General features: G+C 45.3%; 1 protein-coding gene across 13 annotated transcripts in view; it reads right to left on the bottom strand.

The window, feature by feature from the left end:
- Nucleotides 1–19,321, bottom strand: part of LOC138763094 (proline-rich transmembrane protein 3) — a 115,920-nt gene that overhangs the window by 6,694 nt on the left and 89,905 nt on the right. The window lies entirely within an intron of this gene.

The raw sequence follows: 19,321 nt of genomic DNA, 5'->3' as shown, positions 1-19,321 counted from the left end.
TTTGATGAGGTATAGCCAATCTATTCTGGGCCAGTTAGTTGAACACAAATGTTCCAAAACCTGCATGTTAAATACACCCTCAGACACATGACCATATATGTCAAGTCACTCGTCTTGAGTGCTACTGGTTTCATGTAACCCAGTAATACCTTTCACTCATCACAAGGCATCCCCGGGGAGAGGGCATTCTCTCTTCCACCGGTGACGTCTGAGTGACGCTTCAAACGATGGTGGACCTACCCTAAATCCTGATCAATATATGATGATCTTATATTTAAACAAAATTAATCATGCCTAATTATAACATAATTAAGCTTTATATACAGCACAGTGTGAGACCTTCAGCCCCTGTTGTGGTGCCGACCTAGATAAATCTTTATAAATTCATAAAGGACCATGGGAGAATGGTGGCGGCAATAGTGGACAATTTATAAAGACCATGGGAAAGAGCGATGGTGGCCCTGCCCTCCCAGAATTCTGTGCGGCAGAGAAAGAGCTGTATGCATGGAATACTCATGTAGAACTCACGTCGCACAGAATTCTGGAACGGCAGGTCTGTCATTCTCTCTTTTTCCTGCTGTGACTTTCCCTCGGTCCTTTAGAAATTTAAAAAGGTTTATATATGTCAGCAAAGTTTATACCTTTTTAATCTTTTGTTTCCTCATGTTCCTGCACTCATGCAGAAATGTCATCAACGTGTCACTACTTTGCTACTTTGTCCCTGGATAGACCATGTCCCTTTCGCACTGAGCTAATCGGCACATAGGCATCAGACCTAGGTAGTACATCCCCAGGGTGTTCGACACCTGCATGCCAATTAAGGAGCTTTCACACTGGACTAGTAGATTGGCCAGACCATCCACACCACTCCAAGGGACCAGTAGATTGGCCGTCAATTATCAATTACTAGGACAAGGTGCAGTGTGAAAGGACCTGAGAAACACCATTTTAGTGCATCAAAACCACAAAGAATGACTGCTGCAGCTTCTCAAAAGATGACTGAATAATTCCGGAAGCTTCTCAGGTAGTTAGGGTTAATAATCCCACGAATGAAGTCAAAGAAATATTGAGCAGGCTGGGTCGAGGACATATTTTAGACCACTGCATGCCTATCTCATTCACAAAGGGAGCTATTAACAAATGACTAGCTTGGGCATGGGAAATCTCTCTCTATTCTTGAGCTTATAAATTAGTTTAAAATAAATGGATTGAAAAACCATCTGTGATTGCCCAATGGGTGATGCCAACAGCCAGGCTCTGTGGCCGCATAATAAACCTGAAACAAAACGACCCCTTTCCGGGGCCTCTCCATGCTGTGAACAGCAGCTTCAACCCAAGATGGGGATCCAAGGGGATAAAGAGTGCACGCATGGACCCAGACCAAGCTGACGTGATAGGCCATGACCGTTGAGTGTGGAGGGCAAGGCAACTTCTTGAGTTTGCTCCATTATGGAAGAAGTAATGGTGCGGTTACAGTGCCACCATCAACCCAATATTTATTCTTGTCAACAGCTGCAGGAGACCGGTACCGTCACACTAATTTCGACACACAAGGCTGCTGATGGACAGGATCCCAAGGGTGAGCATTTGCTGACCACTCATTAGGAAGAATCAGCATGAAGCCTGACAAGCACAATCGTTTCACCTACTAATTGGTAGAGGAACTGACTAACAAGATAGAGTTTAATGTTCATCACTTTCTCCAGAACTGAATAAAATATAGGTTACAGAACTCAAAATAACCGACCATACACACATGGGGCATTGATCTATGCATTTATAGAGATACCAAGGGTGAGAACTGATTTTAGGAAATATTTAACTCTTCACGCAGAAGCTATGGGAGGATTGGAGTTTCCCTACGAGCTTCCTGCTGCATCTTTGTGTCTGTTTAAAAGGAAGCCAATGAGAGACCCTAATAGGATAACATCGTTTGTTCACACCCAGCCCCGTTCCATGCCTGCAAATATGAACGCGGACGTGGAAGAAAACATTTGCTCACCCTTGGCATTTTTCAAAGGAGCTGGACATGGGTTTAAACATCACTAGCCAGGCCATCAACACCGCTCCAAGGGAGCTGGAAATGGGTATCACACATCACTAGCCAGGCCATCCACACCACTCCTAGGGAGCTGGAGATAGGTATCACACAACACTAGCCAGGCTATCCACACCACTCCTAGGGAGCTGGACATTGGTATTACACATCATTAGCCAGACCATCCACACCACTCCAAGGGATCTGGATATGTGTATCACACAACACTAGCTAGGCCATCCACACCGCTCCAAGGGAGCTGGACATGCATATCACACAATAGCCAGGCCATCCACACTGCTCCAAGGGAGCTGGACATGGGTATCACACGTCACTAGCCAGGCCATCCATACTGCTCCAAGAGAGCTGGACATGGGTATCACATGTCACTAGCCAGGCCATCAACAGCGCTCCAAGGGAGCTAGAAGGGTATTACACATCACTAGCCAGGCCATCCACACTGCTCCAAGGGAGCTGGACGTGGGTATCACACATCACTAGCCAGGCCATCCACACTGCTCCAAAGGAGCTGGACATGGGCATTACACACTAGCCAGGCCATCCAGACCACTCCGAAGGAGCTGGACTTGTGTATCACACAACACTAGCCAGGCCATCCAGACCTCTCCAAGGGAGCTGGACATGGGCATTATGCAACACTAGCCAGGCCATCCACACCACTCCGAGGGAGCTGGACATGTGTATCACACAACACTAGCCAGGCCATCCAGACCTCTCCAAGGGAGCTGGACATGTGTATCACACAACACTAGCCAGGCCATCCACACCACTCCAAGGGAGCTGGACATGTGTATCACACAACACTAGCCAGGCCATCCAGACCTCTCCAAGGGAGCTGCACATGGGTATCACACATCACTAGCCAGGCCATCCACACCACTCCGAGGGAGCTGGACATGGGTTTTCCATAACACTAGCCAGACCATCCACATCACTCCAAGGGAGCTGGACATGTGTATCACACATCACTAGCCAGGCCATTCACACCACTTCAAGGGAGCTGGACATGGGTATCACACACACTAGCCAGGCCATCCACTCCGCTCCAAGGAAGCTGGACATGGGTATCACACATCATTAGCCAGACAATTTACACCACTCCAAGGGAACTGGACATGGACATTACACAACACTATACTGGCCATCCACACCGCTCCAAGGGAGCTTGACATGGGTATCACACATTAACCAGGCCATCCACACCACTCCGAGGGAGCTGGACATGTGTATCACACATCACCAGCCAGGCCATTCACACCACTCCAAGGGAGCTGGACATGGGTATCACACAACACTAGCCAGGCCATCCACACCGCTCCAAGGAAGCTGGACATGGGTTTCACACATCATTAGCCAGGCCATTCACACCACTCCAAGGGAGCTGGACATGGACATTACACAACACTATACTGGCCATCCACACAGCTCCAAGGGAGCTTGACATGGGTATCACACATTAACCAGGCCATCCACACCACTCCAAGGGAGATGGACATGGTTGTCATACTACACTAGCTAGACTATCCACACCACTCCAAGGGAGCTGGACATGGGTATCACACAACACTAGCTAGGCCATCCACACCACTCCAAGGGAGCTGGACATTGATATCACACATCATTAGCTAGGCTATCCACACCGCTCCTAGGGTGCTGGATATGTGTATCACACATCATAGCCAGGCTATTCACACCATTCCAAGGAAATAGTTCATTCTAATTCCATGTTATATATGGAATTATTGCCAAAATTTTTTAACTGAACAGGATGTAAAGTCTAAGATGCCAAAAGAAAGCTTTTGGCATTTTGGCTTTTATAAATTAAATTATTGAGTATAGGATTTGGGATGTTATGTTGAAGTTGTTTAAGACATTGGTGAGGCCAAATTTTGAATATTGTGTACCAAACTTCAGGAAGGATATCAGTAAGATTGAACAAGTGCAGAGAAGATTTTCTAGGATGTTGCGTGTCTTCAGGAGCTCAGTTACAGAGAAAGATTAAGCAGGTTAGGACTTTATTCCTTGGAAGGAAGAAGAATGAGGGGAGATTTGATAGAGATTTACAAGATTATAAGTGGTATAGACAGAATGGATGTGAGTAAGCTCTTTCCACTTAGATTGGGGGAGATAAATACGAGAGGTCATAGTTTTAAGCTGAAAGGGGAGAGGTTTAGGGGGAACATTTGGGGAAAGTTCTTCACTCAGAGAGTTAGTTTCCATCAGACGTGGTGAATGTGGGCTTGATCTTGATTTTTAGGAATAGATTGGATAGGTAAATGGATGGGAGCGGTCTGGAGAGTTATGGAGTGGGAGTAGGTTTGTGGGACTAGTGGAATAATGGTCAGCACAGACTAGAATGGCCAAATGGCCTGTTTTCTGTGCTGAGGTGTTTTATGGGTTTATTAACTCATAAATCCTCAGGATTCCAATGAATATTTTGAGTTTGCTGATCTGATGTCCTCCAGCTTCCCAGTTCCATGGATGGTTTTCCTTGCACAAGTCTTCACAAGGTGATTCTATTGAATCACACAAAATACCTCAGTTAAACCTGGCACCATCTTTGGTTTCTGGTCACAAACGTTAACCCTGCTTGTCTTTCCATGCCTGCAGCCTTACCTGCTCAGTGTTTGCAGCCCTATCTTTCAATGTGTTGTCACAAGACATCCTGGCACTCAAATGTCAAACACTCATGGCATATTTGCTATTTGGAGACTATTTTCTTTATAATTTTTTAAAACTTAGACATACAGCATAGTATCAGGCCCTTTTGGCCCATGATCCTGTGTCGTTCTATTATACCCAATTGACCTACAACCCCCTGTATGTTTCAAACAGTGGGAGGAGACCAGAGCCCCCAAGGACAACCCACGCAGACATGGGGTGAATGTGGAAGTTCCTTACAGACAGCGTGAGATTCGAACCCTGGTCGCTGGCACTGTAACAGTATTGCACTAGCTGCTATGCTAACCGTGTTGCCCCTAGTTTATGCACTTAGTGGGTAATGTGATGTCATGGTTTGTATGGAGCCTACACCCCACTGTATAATTGGATCCTGGATTTCCTCACCTCCAGACCACAATCAGTAAGGGTTGGTAAGAACTTCTCCTCCACAATCTCCATAAGTACCTGAGCACCACAGGGCTGTGTTCTTAGCCCCCTGCTCCACTCACTTTACACCTATGACTGTGTGGCTCAGTACAACAACACCACAATCTACAAATTCGCTGAGAATACCACGGTAGTGGCACGCTGTTAGCACTTAAAAGATTGAGACTGAGTCTCTGATCGCGACAAGCTTTTCTTCATGATAAACTTGGACCTCATCCTGTGCTGTGACCCAGGCTTTCTAGGGAGGGGTCAGAGTGTTGGTGTCTTTATACAGGGGTAAGAGGGAGGAGGCATGGGTACAGTCATGGAGCCAGGTAAACAATTGTACAGCAGCTCACCATATTCACTCCTTGTTTTTTTATTTTGTCCGGTGGAGAGCAGCAGCAATCATCAAAGATCCACAACCACCTAGCCCACACACTGTTCTCGCTGCCGCCATCAGAAAAGAGGTGTTGGTGCTACAAGACTCGCACCATCAAGTTCAGGAACAGCTGCTACTCCTCCACTGACAGACTCCTCAACAACAAACTCAATCAGGGACTCATTTAAGGACTCTTACTTGCGCAATTTTATTGATTTTTATCTCTCTGCATTGCACAGTTTGTTTACATTTCTTTATTTGTTTCCATGTCCACACTGTGTACAGTTTTTTGGTAATTCTGCTGCGCCCGCAGGAAAAAGAATCTCAGGGTTGAAATGTGATGTCATGTATGTACTCTGGCAATAAATCTGAAATTGAACCTGAAAGTTGAAACCCAACAGTCAACCCCATGTATAAAAGCTGCTATTCATGTTAATGGTACATTGACCCCATTTTTAAAACTCTCACCACAATCTCATCAATTCTCCCCAGACTCTTCCCCATACCCACGCACAATTTACTACCAACCTGCAAGTCTCTTGGGATGAGGGAGGAAACTAGAGGAACTCCACGGGGTCACAGGGAGAACACGCAAATTCCACTTGACAGAACCCAAGGTGAGGAATGAACCCACGACCCTAGTGCTGTGTGTTGACAGTTCTACCAGCTGCATTGCCATTGCACCCTGCAATGTTGACAGCTCTACTGCATTGAATTAAATAAAATTCAAATTTAAATTAGAAATTCTCTGTTCTGTCCACTAACAATATATATAGGGGAGCGAATTTCTGTTATGATGTTCTCATCTGATCCAAAAGTTGAAGCGAAATTGCCATATGATCCCATCCACAATTAGCTCTATTCATAATGAGTCCAATGTTCCAATAGGCCTTGTCTGCAGGCCCCAGCCTTGCCAAGCCCCCATCTGCATCGTCAAACTCCCCCCCCCCAGTGTAAGTCCCTCTGCGACAAGCCTTGCTTACATACCTCACCTGTACCAAATTTCACCCATGAGGAACTCATGTTAGACAAACTCCTCTCGTAGCATGCCCACCTACAACTAACTCCACTCGGAAGAACCACCTACCACAAGGGCTTCCACCCACAAACTTGTCTTTATTGGCAATAGACTATCTTCTGTTGAAACAGAAAACCAAAAAGCAATGAAGTTCCTCACGATGAAACAAATTATATTATCAGCCATTTCATCATGTTGACTCTGATACCCACAGAAAAACCACACAACTCTTCTTGTGAGTACACCCTCATCAGAAAAGATTATGCATTTATTTTTCATAAACATAATAAATACCCCATTAAATTAATTAAGTTTCCGAGCCATTGATAATTCATACAAGAAATATAAAAGAGGGCAATGGAAATCAATTTATCAATGACCTGGGCCGGCAATACCAGCCATTGGGACCGGGGTTCAAATCCTGAAAGGAGTTTGTCTGTTCTCCCCGTGTCTGCATGTGTTTTCCCCAGAGGGCTCTGGTTTCCTCCCACCATTTGAAAGATACTGTGGTGGTGGCAGGGGGGCGGGGTAGGTCAATTGGGTGTAAATTGGGTGGCATGGACCAAAATGGCCTGTTACTGTGCTGCATGTCTAAATTTGCATTAAAAAAAAAATCTTAAAGGCTGGTTCTTCCCTGTAGCCATCAGATTACTGAACAGACCCCTCAACAGTAAAAAAAATCCTTTCAACCTTCATGGGAAAACTACAGTCGAAAGCAGCAAAACTGTTGGTTTCCACAGGCAGTAATTGGGCGGCAGAGGTTTAAATGGTTAGAATCAGCACCTTCTGTGGTGCAAATAAAATTTAATTTAAAATTAAAATATTTAAAACACAGAAAAGGGGAAAAAATATTCATTTTAGTATAATTCACTCTAGCTATTAAGGTTATAGGTAAATCATTCCAACTATTTAAATCCTTGTGGAAAGAGAATTCCACACAACAACCAACCAGCTGACAGTCGTTGTCTGGAGTTATGTCTAGTGAAACAGTGGAATAAGTACCCAAATTGCAGCTCATTTGGCATTGTTCAAAATATGCATACTTATATTTTAGTCTTTAGTTGTGAACAAAGTAGTGTGAGAAGTGCCTTCGCGTTCACAAAATATGCTCGAGACAAAGTTGAGAACAAAGAACATTTATTTATATTTACAACATTGCAAGGTTGGGTACTCTCCCCTTACCTCGGGAAAGTACCCTGAGGGCGGGAAGCCTCTTTGTTTTGATACAATTTTCACTTCACCTCCTCTTACATTTGTCATTGGATTGGTTTGACACTTTTCCCTATTCGTCTGACTCTTGACTGACTCCAACTTTCCCTTATCCCGTGCTCACACCTCCTTTCCCCACCCCCTATTAAACAAGCTCTTTGTGTGTACATGCATATTTCTATGTCTGCTTGAATTCCTCTGTTATCTTGTTTACTTTGTTCTGCTGTTTTTCATGCACCATTTTACACAAAGAACATTTTAGCTTTTTTTCTTGCTTTTTCTTTCTACCTTCTTAACTGTTTCAGAACTCCTACCATTAAAATAATAACTGTTTCTAAACTCCTACAGTAGTGCACCTATTAATTCTGATTCTCTGGGTTATAGAGCAAGTTCTGGGATGATTAGCTCCTCTCTGACCCCAGAGGAAGAAAAATCGCCATGCAACTTCATTGACTTTGAACGTACTTTATGACGTTTAAATCCAGACAAGGAGTCCGCCTGCAGGAATGAAAGATACTCAAATTGATGGGATACTTAACTGCAGTTAGGTTTGACGATGTAAAAGCCAGACCAAAGCAGAATTGAAATATGGAAGTCTCTGGTTTTCATTAAAACTCCCCCCCCCCATCTTTATCCCCCTGTCGCCTTTCCTCTAGATCTCCCTTTAGGAGGTTTCATGTTGAGCCTCCGTCTTGAGTCCGGCTAAATTTGCGGAGAAAAATTCCCTTTCATGGAGAAGCCCTAAAAGGCTGCTCTTGCATCACTTTCACGAAGAGCAGCGCCTCGAAGCGTCCTCTGGAGCCGTGAGGAAGGGCTCAGGTCCAAAACGTTGACAAAATATCTTTACTTCCTATGGATTCTGCGAGACTGGCTGAGTTCCTTCAGCATCTCTGTCTGTCTGTCTGTCTGAAGTATTTATCAACAAAGTCACAGCATCTTCTGGAGTAAACAGAGATGTAAAGCTCCTTATATAAGCTCCTTGTGCTGAGTGTTATGTCAGTGGATGTATCTGGGGTGGCTCAGAAATGTGTCTTGGGGAAGGAAAAAATAACCCTTTGCTAATCAATGCTGGGAATAAAACAAGATTCAAGATTCATTTTATTATCATAGTGTGACAGAGTATTTAGAGGTGGCTTGGGAGGAATTGTTAAAGCAGGTTGCACACAAACATTTTAAAACACAGAATCTTTGCAGAGTGCTTTGCAGAAAGCAACAAAGTTGCAGAATACAGTTTGCACATGAGAACGGTTTTGCTCTCAGAGAGGGAGGGAGTGAAACAGAGAGGAGAGACACAGAAATCAGTTCCAGAGGGACAAAGCTGGCAAATTTTGGAAGGCTGTCTGGTCAAAGGAGAAGGCTGCCTGTCTGATAGGTGACCTGAAAGAAAGAGGAGAACCTTGAAGGGGGCAAGTTTTGTCAGCAAGACTGATTGAGAAGGAATCAGTTGTGGACGTCCTGGAAAAGGAATCTCTGGTAACCATTTGCCTGTTAAACACCAAAGCCTGGTGAACTTTGTTAATGCTAACTTCTGTGCACAGTACTAGAATTGCCTGCAACCAGTGAGATGGACTGTGATCCAAAGAACTTTTCTAATCTTAAATATACATTACACACACCTGTGCTTAGTATTAGAGGAGGGATTAAGTACATTGGGTAGGTTAAGTAAGTTGATAGTAATAAGTTAAAGTTTAATTCTGTTTTCTTGTTCAATTATAATTAAAAACTACTTTTGTTTAAGTAACCCTGTGTTGTGGTGCATATCTATTGCTGTTGGATTTTGGGGTTCTCTGGACTCCGTAACAAATAGTTATTAAACAGTGTTGTATTACGTGAAATCTCTTTTTGCCTGCTGCAAGGCAGACATATTCACCACTGGCAGGAATTGCCTAAGCACCTCTTATTGTCTGAGAGAGAGAGAAGCAAAGGAGATTCCCCCCAGAGTCACCAAGTGCCCGTAGATTTTCCTCCAGTGCTTCCACAGCCACAGAGTCCATTCCAAACCATTGGCAACCCAAGCTCCAGATCCGAACCTCTGACACGGTCAGGGACCCTTCAGCACCTCCTTGCATTCCGGTTCCGATACCTGATATCCCTCCAGCCAGTTCGAACCAGTCTCCAGCAGTCCGTAGTCCGGCGTGAGTCTCATGACAGCAGTCTCCAGCAGCCCACAGGTTTCTCACCTTGAGTTGCCAGCAGCACTGGTCCCTCAGCCTCCTAACTGGTCCGGCACCCTGGTCACCGTCCCCGCGGGTCGTCTCCTCCGCTTCTCAGACGGGGCGTGATCTTCCTGTTCTCTGGTCCTCTGCTTCCCCGGCGTCTGCAGCCCCTCATGGTTGCTGCCGATTAGTAGGCGTCACCATCTTGTGTGCGGACCCTGAGGTCGCGGGATCTCAAATAAAAACTCAACTCCCGTTGGCCCCCTCATCAGAGTCTCCGTTTAAAGTTCCATGCAGTGATTAGGATCAAAAGAGGGTAATGTTTCAATAATCAATGCTCCATCCAGGAATTTGAGCCTAATCGCTGAATGCTGTGCGAAGGAGCGACTAAAAATTTAAAGTTTGAAAGTAAAAATAGAAAATACTGAAAAGCCCTCATTATCCACATGTGGGAAACAGTTACAGGTTTCACTAGATAATTTGTCAGAACCGGTGGAGAGAGAGCAGAAGCAGCAGAATAACTGGGGGGAGGGATAGGTAGAATGAAGGGAAGATCTCTGATAGACCAACTGATTTAGTGTGGGGAAAAAGTCATTGGGTAGTGATTCACTTCAAATGGTTTTCACTTAAAAGTCCAGTGCATCGATTAGAATGTGGGAGAGTAACCTTTCGTTGATCGACACCATACTTGGGCGCAAATGCCACCATCTCTTGGTTTGGCATTAATCCATAAAACAATAAGTGATTTATTGGTGTCAATACAGATAGCAAGTGCTGAGGATTGCTATTTGAGAGGCATTATGTAACCCAGCCAGTGAAAGGAGCAGCATAAGCAAGCAGGCAGATGCATGTCCACAGGAGCACGTTCCTGCAGCCATGTGGCTGGAAGGCAGGGGTCCGACTGGTTGAATTAGGCTCCAATATCAAGGCTACTCCAGGAGTAGGGATGACGATAACACCATTTACAAATTTGCCGACCATACCACGGTAGTGGGTTGAGTAAAGCAAGGGAATGAGTCAACATACAGGACAGAGATTGAAAACTTGGCTGAATGGTGCAACAACATCAACCTCACACTCAATGTCACCAAAATGAAGGAGCTGATTATTGACCTCAGGAAAGGAAAGCCAGAGGTGTAGAATCCAGTCATTATTGGGGGATCAAAGGTGAAGAGGGTGAGCAATTAAGTTCCAGTAGCATGAGGAAAGGCACATTGACAAGCCGTCGAAGATCTTGCCAGAGCTGCTGAAAAGGGTAGTCATTGGGCCGTTTCGTACCGCAGTGTAAGATGATGATGCCTGGGAAAATTTCCTGTGGTGTGAAAAAGTCGACCTGGGAATTTTAAAACAGGTCCATAGACCCGGGTAATTTTCCAAACCACCCTCTCCCTGCGGTGTGAAGAGCCAAATAGCCGAGCAGGGGAAGCCTCGTGAAGTCAGCGCTTGTGTGCTACGTCACGTAGGTGATTAAAACTATAATAAAAAGATTCCTACCTCCTGACAACAGCGGGCTGCTTTGGCCCATCATGACGGTAGCACAATGCAGGATGAACGGCCATCCTCATTAACCATAATCACTCCCGCAGCTGGAACTGCTCTGGGAAATCCAACTGCGGAGGGATTATGTGAAACAAAGTCAGCCATTCATCCCACATAGTGCTGCCGTCGTGACGTGCCAAAGCAGCCCTGAAGCATGGGGATGGGGGGTGGGGCGGGCAGGCGACCACCCAACCGACGGACAGCTGTGGGGGGGGGGAAGAGGGAGGGAGCAAACAGGTGAACAGGCTAGTGACCGACAGATGCGGTGGGGGGGGCGGGGGGAAGACATACTCTTACTCCTGTGAGTACGTAGCGCGTCATTGGTTGGGGATGGGAGATTGCCAGGGAGGGCAAATTCCTGGGGATTTAGACCACGGTGTGAAAGACCCAGGAGTTCCTGCATTCCCAGGAATTTTTCCGGGTCCAAGTAGGGTCACCGCTTGGCCAACGGTGTGAAGAGACCTAGTGACTTTGGATGAGGAGAAGGGATTCCATTTGGGCCCCCAAATGAGTGAATGGCATCTAGGGGAGAGCCCAGGATGCTGGGATTCACTGCTGAACCCTCGGGAGGTGTCTTGGGTCTATCAGTGAAACTCTAAGGAAGGAGGGTGCCCACTTGATAGCCCAGAAGTTGTCGCCACTCACTTGGCCAACCCGCAAAGTCTAGCAAGTCTCAGGAGTGCAATAAGGGATATTAACATCTGGTCCTCCATAACATATCTGAAATGAGCTGAGCACATGGTTGAACTGGGTTTAGGAATTTTTTCATTCAGACTCCTCAATGGTATCAACATTCATGCTCAAAATAAAAGATTAATTTGCGCTACATGCACCCAGTTGAGCGAAGGAAGATAAAAATAAGCTAGGCTAAAATATCTGGCTTTCTAAAAGTGGTGCAAGTTTTATCCCAGTACGACAGTATGCAGTGGGAATCCTGACCCTTCCACTCAGCAGACTTTACTGGATGGTGGGTGAGTGAGAAGATCTCTTGGTTGCTCCTTGGTAACAGGCGTCCACACCACAAAACAGTAAGCACCATCTGATTCAAGGAGGCTGCAAAATATAAATAAATCCACAACTGATGGATAAACTCAGAAAGACAGGTAGCGTCTGCTGAGAGAGGGAAGCAAACTAAGGTCAATAGCCTGAATTGAAAGATCTTTGATCTGAAACATTAACTTGACTCTTGACTCCACAATTACTGGCTAAATGTTTCCAGAACTTGTTTACATTTAAGATTTCCAGCAGTTTGTCAGATTGCATATATGGCACCACATACAACCCTGAGATTCCTTTTCCTGTGGGCCACTATTTAGTGGTGCAAAAGTAATCTGTACACAGCGTAAGCATGTAAACAAATGTAGATCTATAAACAGATAATGAATGTAAACAAACTGACTGGTTAATACAGAGAGAACAAAAAAACATGAATAAAGTGTACAGGTGAGAGTCCTTAGATGAGTCTCTGATTGAGTTTGTTGTTGAGGAGTCTGATGGTGGAGGGGTAGCAGCTGTTCCTGAACCTGGTGGTGCGAATCTTGTGGCACCTATACCTCGTTCCTGATGGTAGCAATGAGAACGGAGCATGTGGTGGGTGATGTGGATTCTTGATGATTGCTGCTGCTCTCCGACGGCAACGTTCCCTGTAGATGTTGTCGATAGTTGGGAGGGTTTTGCCTGTGATGCCCTGGCTATGTCCACTACCTTATGCAGAGTTTTCTGCTATGGGGTATTGGTGACCCCACACCAGACCGTGATTCAGCCGGACAACACAGTTTCCACCACACTACTGTAGAAATTTGCCAGGGTGTCTGGTGTCATACCAAACCTCTGCAAACTCTGAGGAAGCAGAGGTGCAGACGTGCTTTCATCATGATTCCCATTGGTGTGTTGGGTCCAGGAAAGTTCCTCCAAGGTAGTGACTCCCAAGAACTTAATTGCTCACCCTCTTCACCTTTGATCCCCCAATAATGACTGGATTCTACACCTCTGGCTTTCCTTTCCTGAGGTTAATAATCAGCTCCTTCATTTTGGTGACATTGAGTGTGAGGTTGATGTTGTTGCACCATTCAGCCAAGTTTTCAATCTCCCTCCTGTATGTTGACTCATTCCCTTGCTTTACACAACCCACTACCGTGGTATGGTCGGCAAATTTGTAAATGGCGTTATCGTCATACCGAGCTACACAGTCGTAAATGTAAAGTTTAATTTTGGAGGTCATGTGAAACAGCTAGATAAGGGGGAGGGAAGGATGCTACTGAACTTTCTGACAAACAAGGCATACCTTTACCACAGTATTTATGAAGGGAACTGACCATTAAAGATAGTTTAGCTGTGATTGACTTGAGGTGGGCATATTGGATCTGGCAAGTACACCCACTTATCACTTCCATGCCAAATTTAGGCCAAGTCCCTTTAATGGTGAAAGTGGCAGGAATCTTGGCAATAGGAAACCATGCAGCTCCTCACATTAGTGGTCTTCCTTTGGGTGCTAATTCCAATCCTAAAAGGGCAGCTCGAAACTGAAACATAATGCAGGGGGATAGTACTGACTCCAACCATCTGTAATGATCTCCGCAGAGACAAGTTAGTTCTGCACCGTAAAGAAGAATGGTTGTCCATGAAAACATACGGCTCTCTTCCATGGTCTGGATCCTGACGCAGCCAAGTGTCAGCAAGTTTCGCTCTTACCTCTGAAACAGGAAGTTCGGGATTCAGGTATCACCCTAAAACTGCCAATCCAGTGTAGTGCTGAAGGGGAAAATTAAAACTACCAACGGTGCACTCCTGCAGAGGAGTTTATAAATGAGGGCCTGGCGCCTGTCTGTTCTTCAGGGCAGATGTAAATGCAGTGGTATTCTTTTAAAGAGAAGCAGGTGAGTTATTCCTATAGCCCAAACCAGCTTTATCTTTCATTCAAGATCACTGAAACAAGAGGTCATTATTACAGCCTTATATGTGAGACAGGGAAGCGGTTAAAGTGAATTTAATAGGAGGTGAGACAAATAAATGGGGAAGAAGGAAGTAGAAATGTTTGGTTGAAGGAGGTCTGTTGCCCTGTCTCTGAGATAGATTCCCCATGAAATCCGATGCAGGCAAGTCATACAATTATTGACAGAAACAGGCCCTTCAGCCCAACTTGTCCATGCCAACCAAGTTATCTACTTATATGCCTTCTTTTGGCATGTCCCTATGAGCCTTTCCTGTCCATGTACCTACCTAAAGATCTTTCATTGTACCCTTTGGTGTCAGTGCTGTGCAATCGCTCAGCAAAAGGAGCTGTAGGGTGCTCCTTCCATCTGATAGCCTAAGGTCACCCTTGGGCAAGGTGTAGGCCCTGTTTAGCCTCCCAATCAGGGGCATGTGAAACCATGGATTGCAGATCATGGATGGTTTTTACAAGCAGATTCTACAAATTGGAATTTAAAATGCTGGGCAGGTGAACCTACTGATCAATGGCTAGGGTGACCCATCCAGTACGGACACTGCAGCTGAAGAAGGCAACGGGAAACCACTTCAGTAATTTTCCCCTATAATCATGAACTCAACATCAATTACAGTCTCAAAGATGAAGCCTTCACCGAAGGAGAAGAAGGGAGGCAACAACTACAATTCGCAAGGTGAGAGATCGAGATGGATGGAGAGACAGGATCGCCCATGCCGAATGGCTCGTGAACGAATGATTATACCTGTCTCTGCCACCTCCTCTGGAAGCTCACTTTACTTATCTACTCTCCTCTGTCTGATAAAGGTGCCCCCTCACACCCCTTTAAATCCTTCCCCTCACCTTAAATCTGTGCCTTCAAGTTTGAGTCTCCCCTACCCTTGGAAAAAGACCATGACTATTTATCAAATCTATTCTCCTCATAATTTTCCTTTCTCCCACAAGGTCACCCCTCAGCCTCATACACTCCAGGGAGGAAAGTCCCATCCTCTTGTTATATTTCAACACTGCCAGTCCCAATAACATTCCCATGAATCTTTACTGCACTCTTCCCAGCGGTTCTATAACTGAGCACACAGTTCTGATCACCCTGTCCTCTGTTTTAAAGATGCCTGCACTTCTAACCTTCTCCGGGATTTCCTGAAATGAACAAAGGAGAGGAAGTCTGCTTCCTATTTTTAATAATATACACGATGGTGAGATATGCTCCTTGTTTTTTGAAAAATATCTATCAGAATTGTTACATCTTGCAGAATTTGATACGAATTCATTCTCAGGACCTTGTACGGACTGGACATAATTAGATCACAGGCCTCTTGGGAGCGCAGCTCTGATCTTGGTGGTTTGCCCTCCACCTCTGCAGCAAAGGCATCGAATGTCACTCCTGTTCAAATGAAGTCAACAGCTGGTGTGACAGGCTTCAATTTCAGGGTATAGTGGTGCTGTGGGCAGGTAGGGTCACAGGGGCCTCAAGCAGCAGGTCATTGTATCATCTCTAGATTATTTCTCCAGTCGTCAGCATCACTGGTAAGGCCAACATTCAATGACCATTCCCTGAACTGAGTGGCTTTCCAGGAAGCTTCAGGGTCACACACAGGCCAAGTCCAAAGCAAGAGCTGATTTCATTCCCTGAAAGACATTGGTGTCTTAAAAGGACCAGTCGTCATTGGTCAGGAGGCAACTGTGATCCTTTCCTAACCGTGGACAGGCCAAGAGCACCTTGTCAGGTCAGCCTCAATTTTGTGGGTCCACATGGCCTGAGGTGTCTACCTTGTCGCCAGCTTCAGTATTACAGCAGTGAAATGGTCAGTAAGGTGTTACTGCTACATCAGCCAGAATAAACAACAAAAAGAATATATCTATCACAAAAGTGATAAAAAGACACTGTGTGAACTTCTAAAATATGACTGTGGTTTTATATAATTTTAAATGTTAGATTTTTAAAACTTAGACCTACAGCACGGTAATGGGCCCTGACGGCCCACAAGCCCATGCTGCCCAATTATAGACCTATAGTGCCTGGTATGTTTTGAAGGGTGGGACGAAACTGGATTACCCGGAGGAACCCCATGGAGACACTGCAGTGTCTGTAAGGAATTTGTACATTCTCCACGTGTCTGCGTGGGTTTCCTTTGGGTGCTCTGGTTTCCTCCCTCCCTCCAAAACATGCCGGGTTTACAGGTTAATTGGTGCATTTGTGCGGCACGGGGTCCGGAAGGGCCTGTTACTGTGCTGTATGTCTAAATTTAAATACAATGCCTCTGCAATTCTCACAGAGCCACCTATAGTAGTTTACAGCAACCATTATAACTAGCACGAGCGTGGGATGTGGGAGAAACAAGAGCATCCTGGGGAAAACCACAGGGAGAACATGCAAACTCCACAACAGACAGCCCTGGAGGTCAGGATGAAATCCAGGTTGGTGCATTTGTGGGGCAGCTGTGCTACCTGCAGTGCTGCTGTGCCACTCAGGAGAAATCCCGTTCATTCCCTGATGCACGATCAATTAACCAAAACACTGAATTAACAGGAACTAACATCCCTTGAGTTGCTGGCTCACACTTACCTGGACTCGAACTGGGGGTATGACAGCCTTTATGGGGAATAAAGTGGGGGGCGGGGGGGGGGAGTCATGAGACGGCCAGTGAGAGCAGAGTCGAAAATATAATGTCAAGGCATTTACATACACAAGTGGTTTCACCACGTTCCCTAAATCGCGAGGGATTTAGTTGATTTTTGGGGCATGCTGTCATTCCACAATTTCAAGGTCACCTTTGTCACCTTTGTACCCAATGCCTTTCCACAGACTGCAGTTTTTCTATCGATGAAGTGCAGCTGTTCTGAGAGCCCTTGGTATTAACCGGTGATTTTAAAATGTTAAAGGGTGCTTTCAAGCTTGCACTTAAAGTCATATTGCAGATTAGTACCATAAGTTAGTTCATACATGCTGTTGTGTGTGGAATCCCACTGGAGAAGATTCCCTGATCCTCCTAATGGGGACAGGTTGAACCGTTCTTCCATACATGCTGTTGTGTGTGGAATCCCACTGGAGAAGATCCCCTGACCCTCCTAATGGGGACAGGTTGAACCGTTCTCCCAAACATTAAGAATATTTCCTCCACCAGAATCTGCCTCTTCTAAAAAAAAATCTAATTTCATTCAAATTCCTGTCCCAAATCCACCTGAAAATATGGATTGTACCTGGATCTGGTAAAATATGGATTGTACCTGGATCTAGTAAAATATGGATTGTACCTGGATCTACTAAAATATGGATAGTACCTGGATCTAGTAAAATATGGATTGTACCTGGATCTAGTAAAGTGGCGACAAGTTCAGCCAAGAGTTTGGTTAAAAGTGGTGTGGAGAATAAATTCCTGCAATTCATCCCAAACAGGTTGAAATCCATGTTCCATTTAATTCTCCTGCAAGTTTAGTTTTACCCGGCTGTGTGCTGGAAGGGAGCTGCGTGGGGCGGGGTAGGGGACAGTCTTACAGCTTGCTTTGTTTCAAGTGCTACTTTCAGCGGTCCTGGAGTCCATCACCCGGACTGCCAACATTCCAGTCCTGTTTCAGCCATGCCAAGAATGGATAGGCCTGGTTCATCCACTGGGACAGACTACAACGCTCTCCAGTCCGCATAAAACTCGCATTGGCTGTGTAAGTGCCAGAAAGGTGGAAAACTTGGATGTGAGCACTAAAAGTTACAAAAGCATCAATCTCCGTCACCTTCCTGAAATTCTGTTCCATAGACAACAATAGAACATAGATCACTACAGCACAGTCCAGGCCCTTCGGCCATCGATGTGGTGCTGACCCATATATTCCATAACCATCTATTTTCCTTTCATCCATGTGTCTGACGAACAGTCTCTTCAATATCCTCAATGTTTCAGCCTCCACCAGCATCCCCCACAAGGCATTCCAGGCCTCCACAATTCTCTGTGTAATAAACTTACCCCTGATATCTCCCCAAAACTCCCATACACATGTTCTCTGGTGCATGCTAATCCTGCCCTGGGAAACAGAGTGGAACTAGATATTGGGGAAGGAGCAGATGTGCCTCATTTCTGTGTGTTTAGCCCCCGTGATCACAGACAGATGTCTCTTTCCATCAGACAGCTTCTGGGCCAGTTCTAAAATTCAGAAAGTGCATGAATTTGGCGTAAAAACGTAATTAAAAACAATGGTGGAACTGATTGGCACATATTCCCCATCCCTTAATTGCCTTTGAATAATGATGGTTAAACCACTTGCTTGACCAAGCCTTAATTACCCTTCAGAAGATGGTGGTAGGCCACTTGCTTGAAGTCATCCGTGCACTGCAGTGGGAGCTCCAGGATTTAAATCGAGCTTTGATGTCCAGTGACTACCAAACTGTATACATATTATTGCACTCACTGGATCCTTGAGTGGAATTTTTCTGACCATTTTTTCAGATTTCCAATCTGCTGATTTTAGCATTCCTTTAAAGTAACACTGGTAAAACCAATCCCAAGGGAAGCATTCCTTTGAGCCTGAGGCAACCTTTCCTAAAACAAAAGGATTCAACTTCAAAGCAGCTAGGAAGATCAGGAGTTCAGCATTTGGTTTCTGACTCTTGAAAAGAGATCCATAACTGCAGCCCTTCTTGCAGAATGCTCTCATGCCTGTCCACGCCAGCTGGCAAGGTAGAATCCATCTCCGAGCTGATGCCATCTGACAAAATTTAGCAGTTCCAGGACAATAACCTCAGGTCTGGCTTTACATTCTAAGCTCTGCAGAAAGCACACAGTGAATATGATTCAAGATTTAATTTATTGTCATAGTAATAAAACAGTGTCGTGTTACATGAAATTCCCTTTTCCCTGCTGTGAGGCAGACAGTCACCACCGGCAGGATTTGCCTCAACGCCTCTTACGGTCAGACGCAGTCAGAGAGAGAGCCA

The sequence above is a fragment of the Narcine bancroftii genome, chromosome 5, assembly GCF_036971445.1.
Source record: "Narcine bancroftii isolate sNarBan1 chromosome 5, sNarBan1.hap1, whole genome shotgun sequence".
NCBI lineage: Eukaryota > Metazoa > Chordata > Chondrichthyes > Torpediniformes > Narcinidae > Narcine > Narcine bancroftii.
Note: the sequence above shows the minus strand (reverse complement) of the source record. Positions and strands in the feature narration are given on the sequence as shown.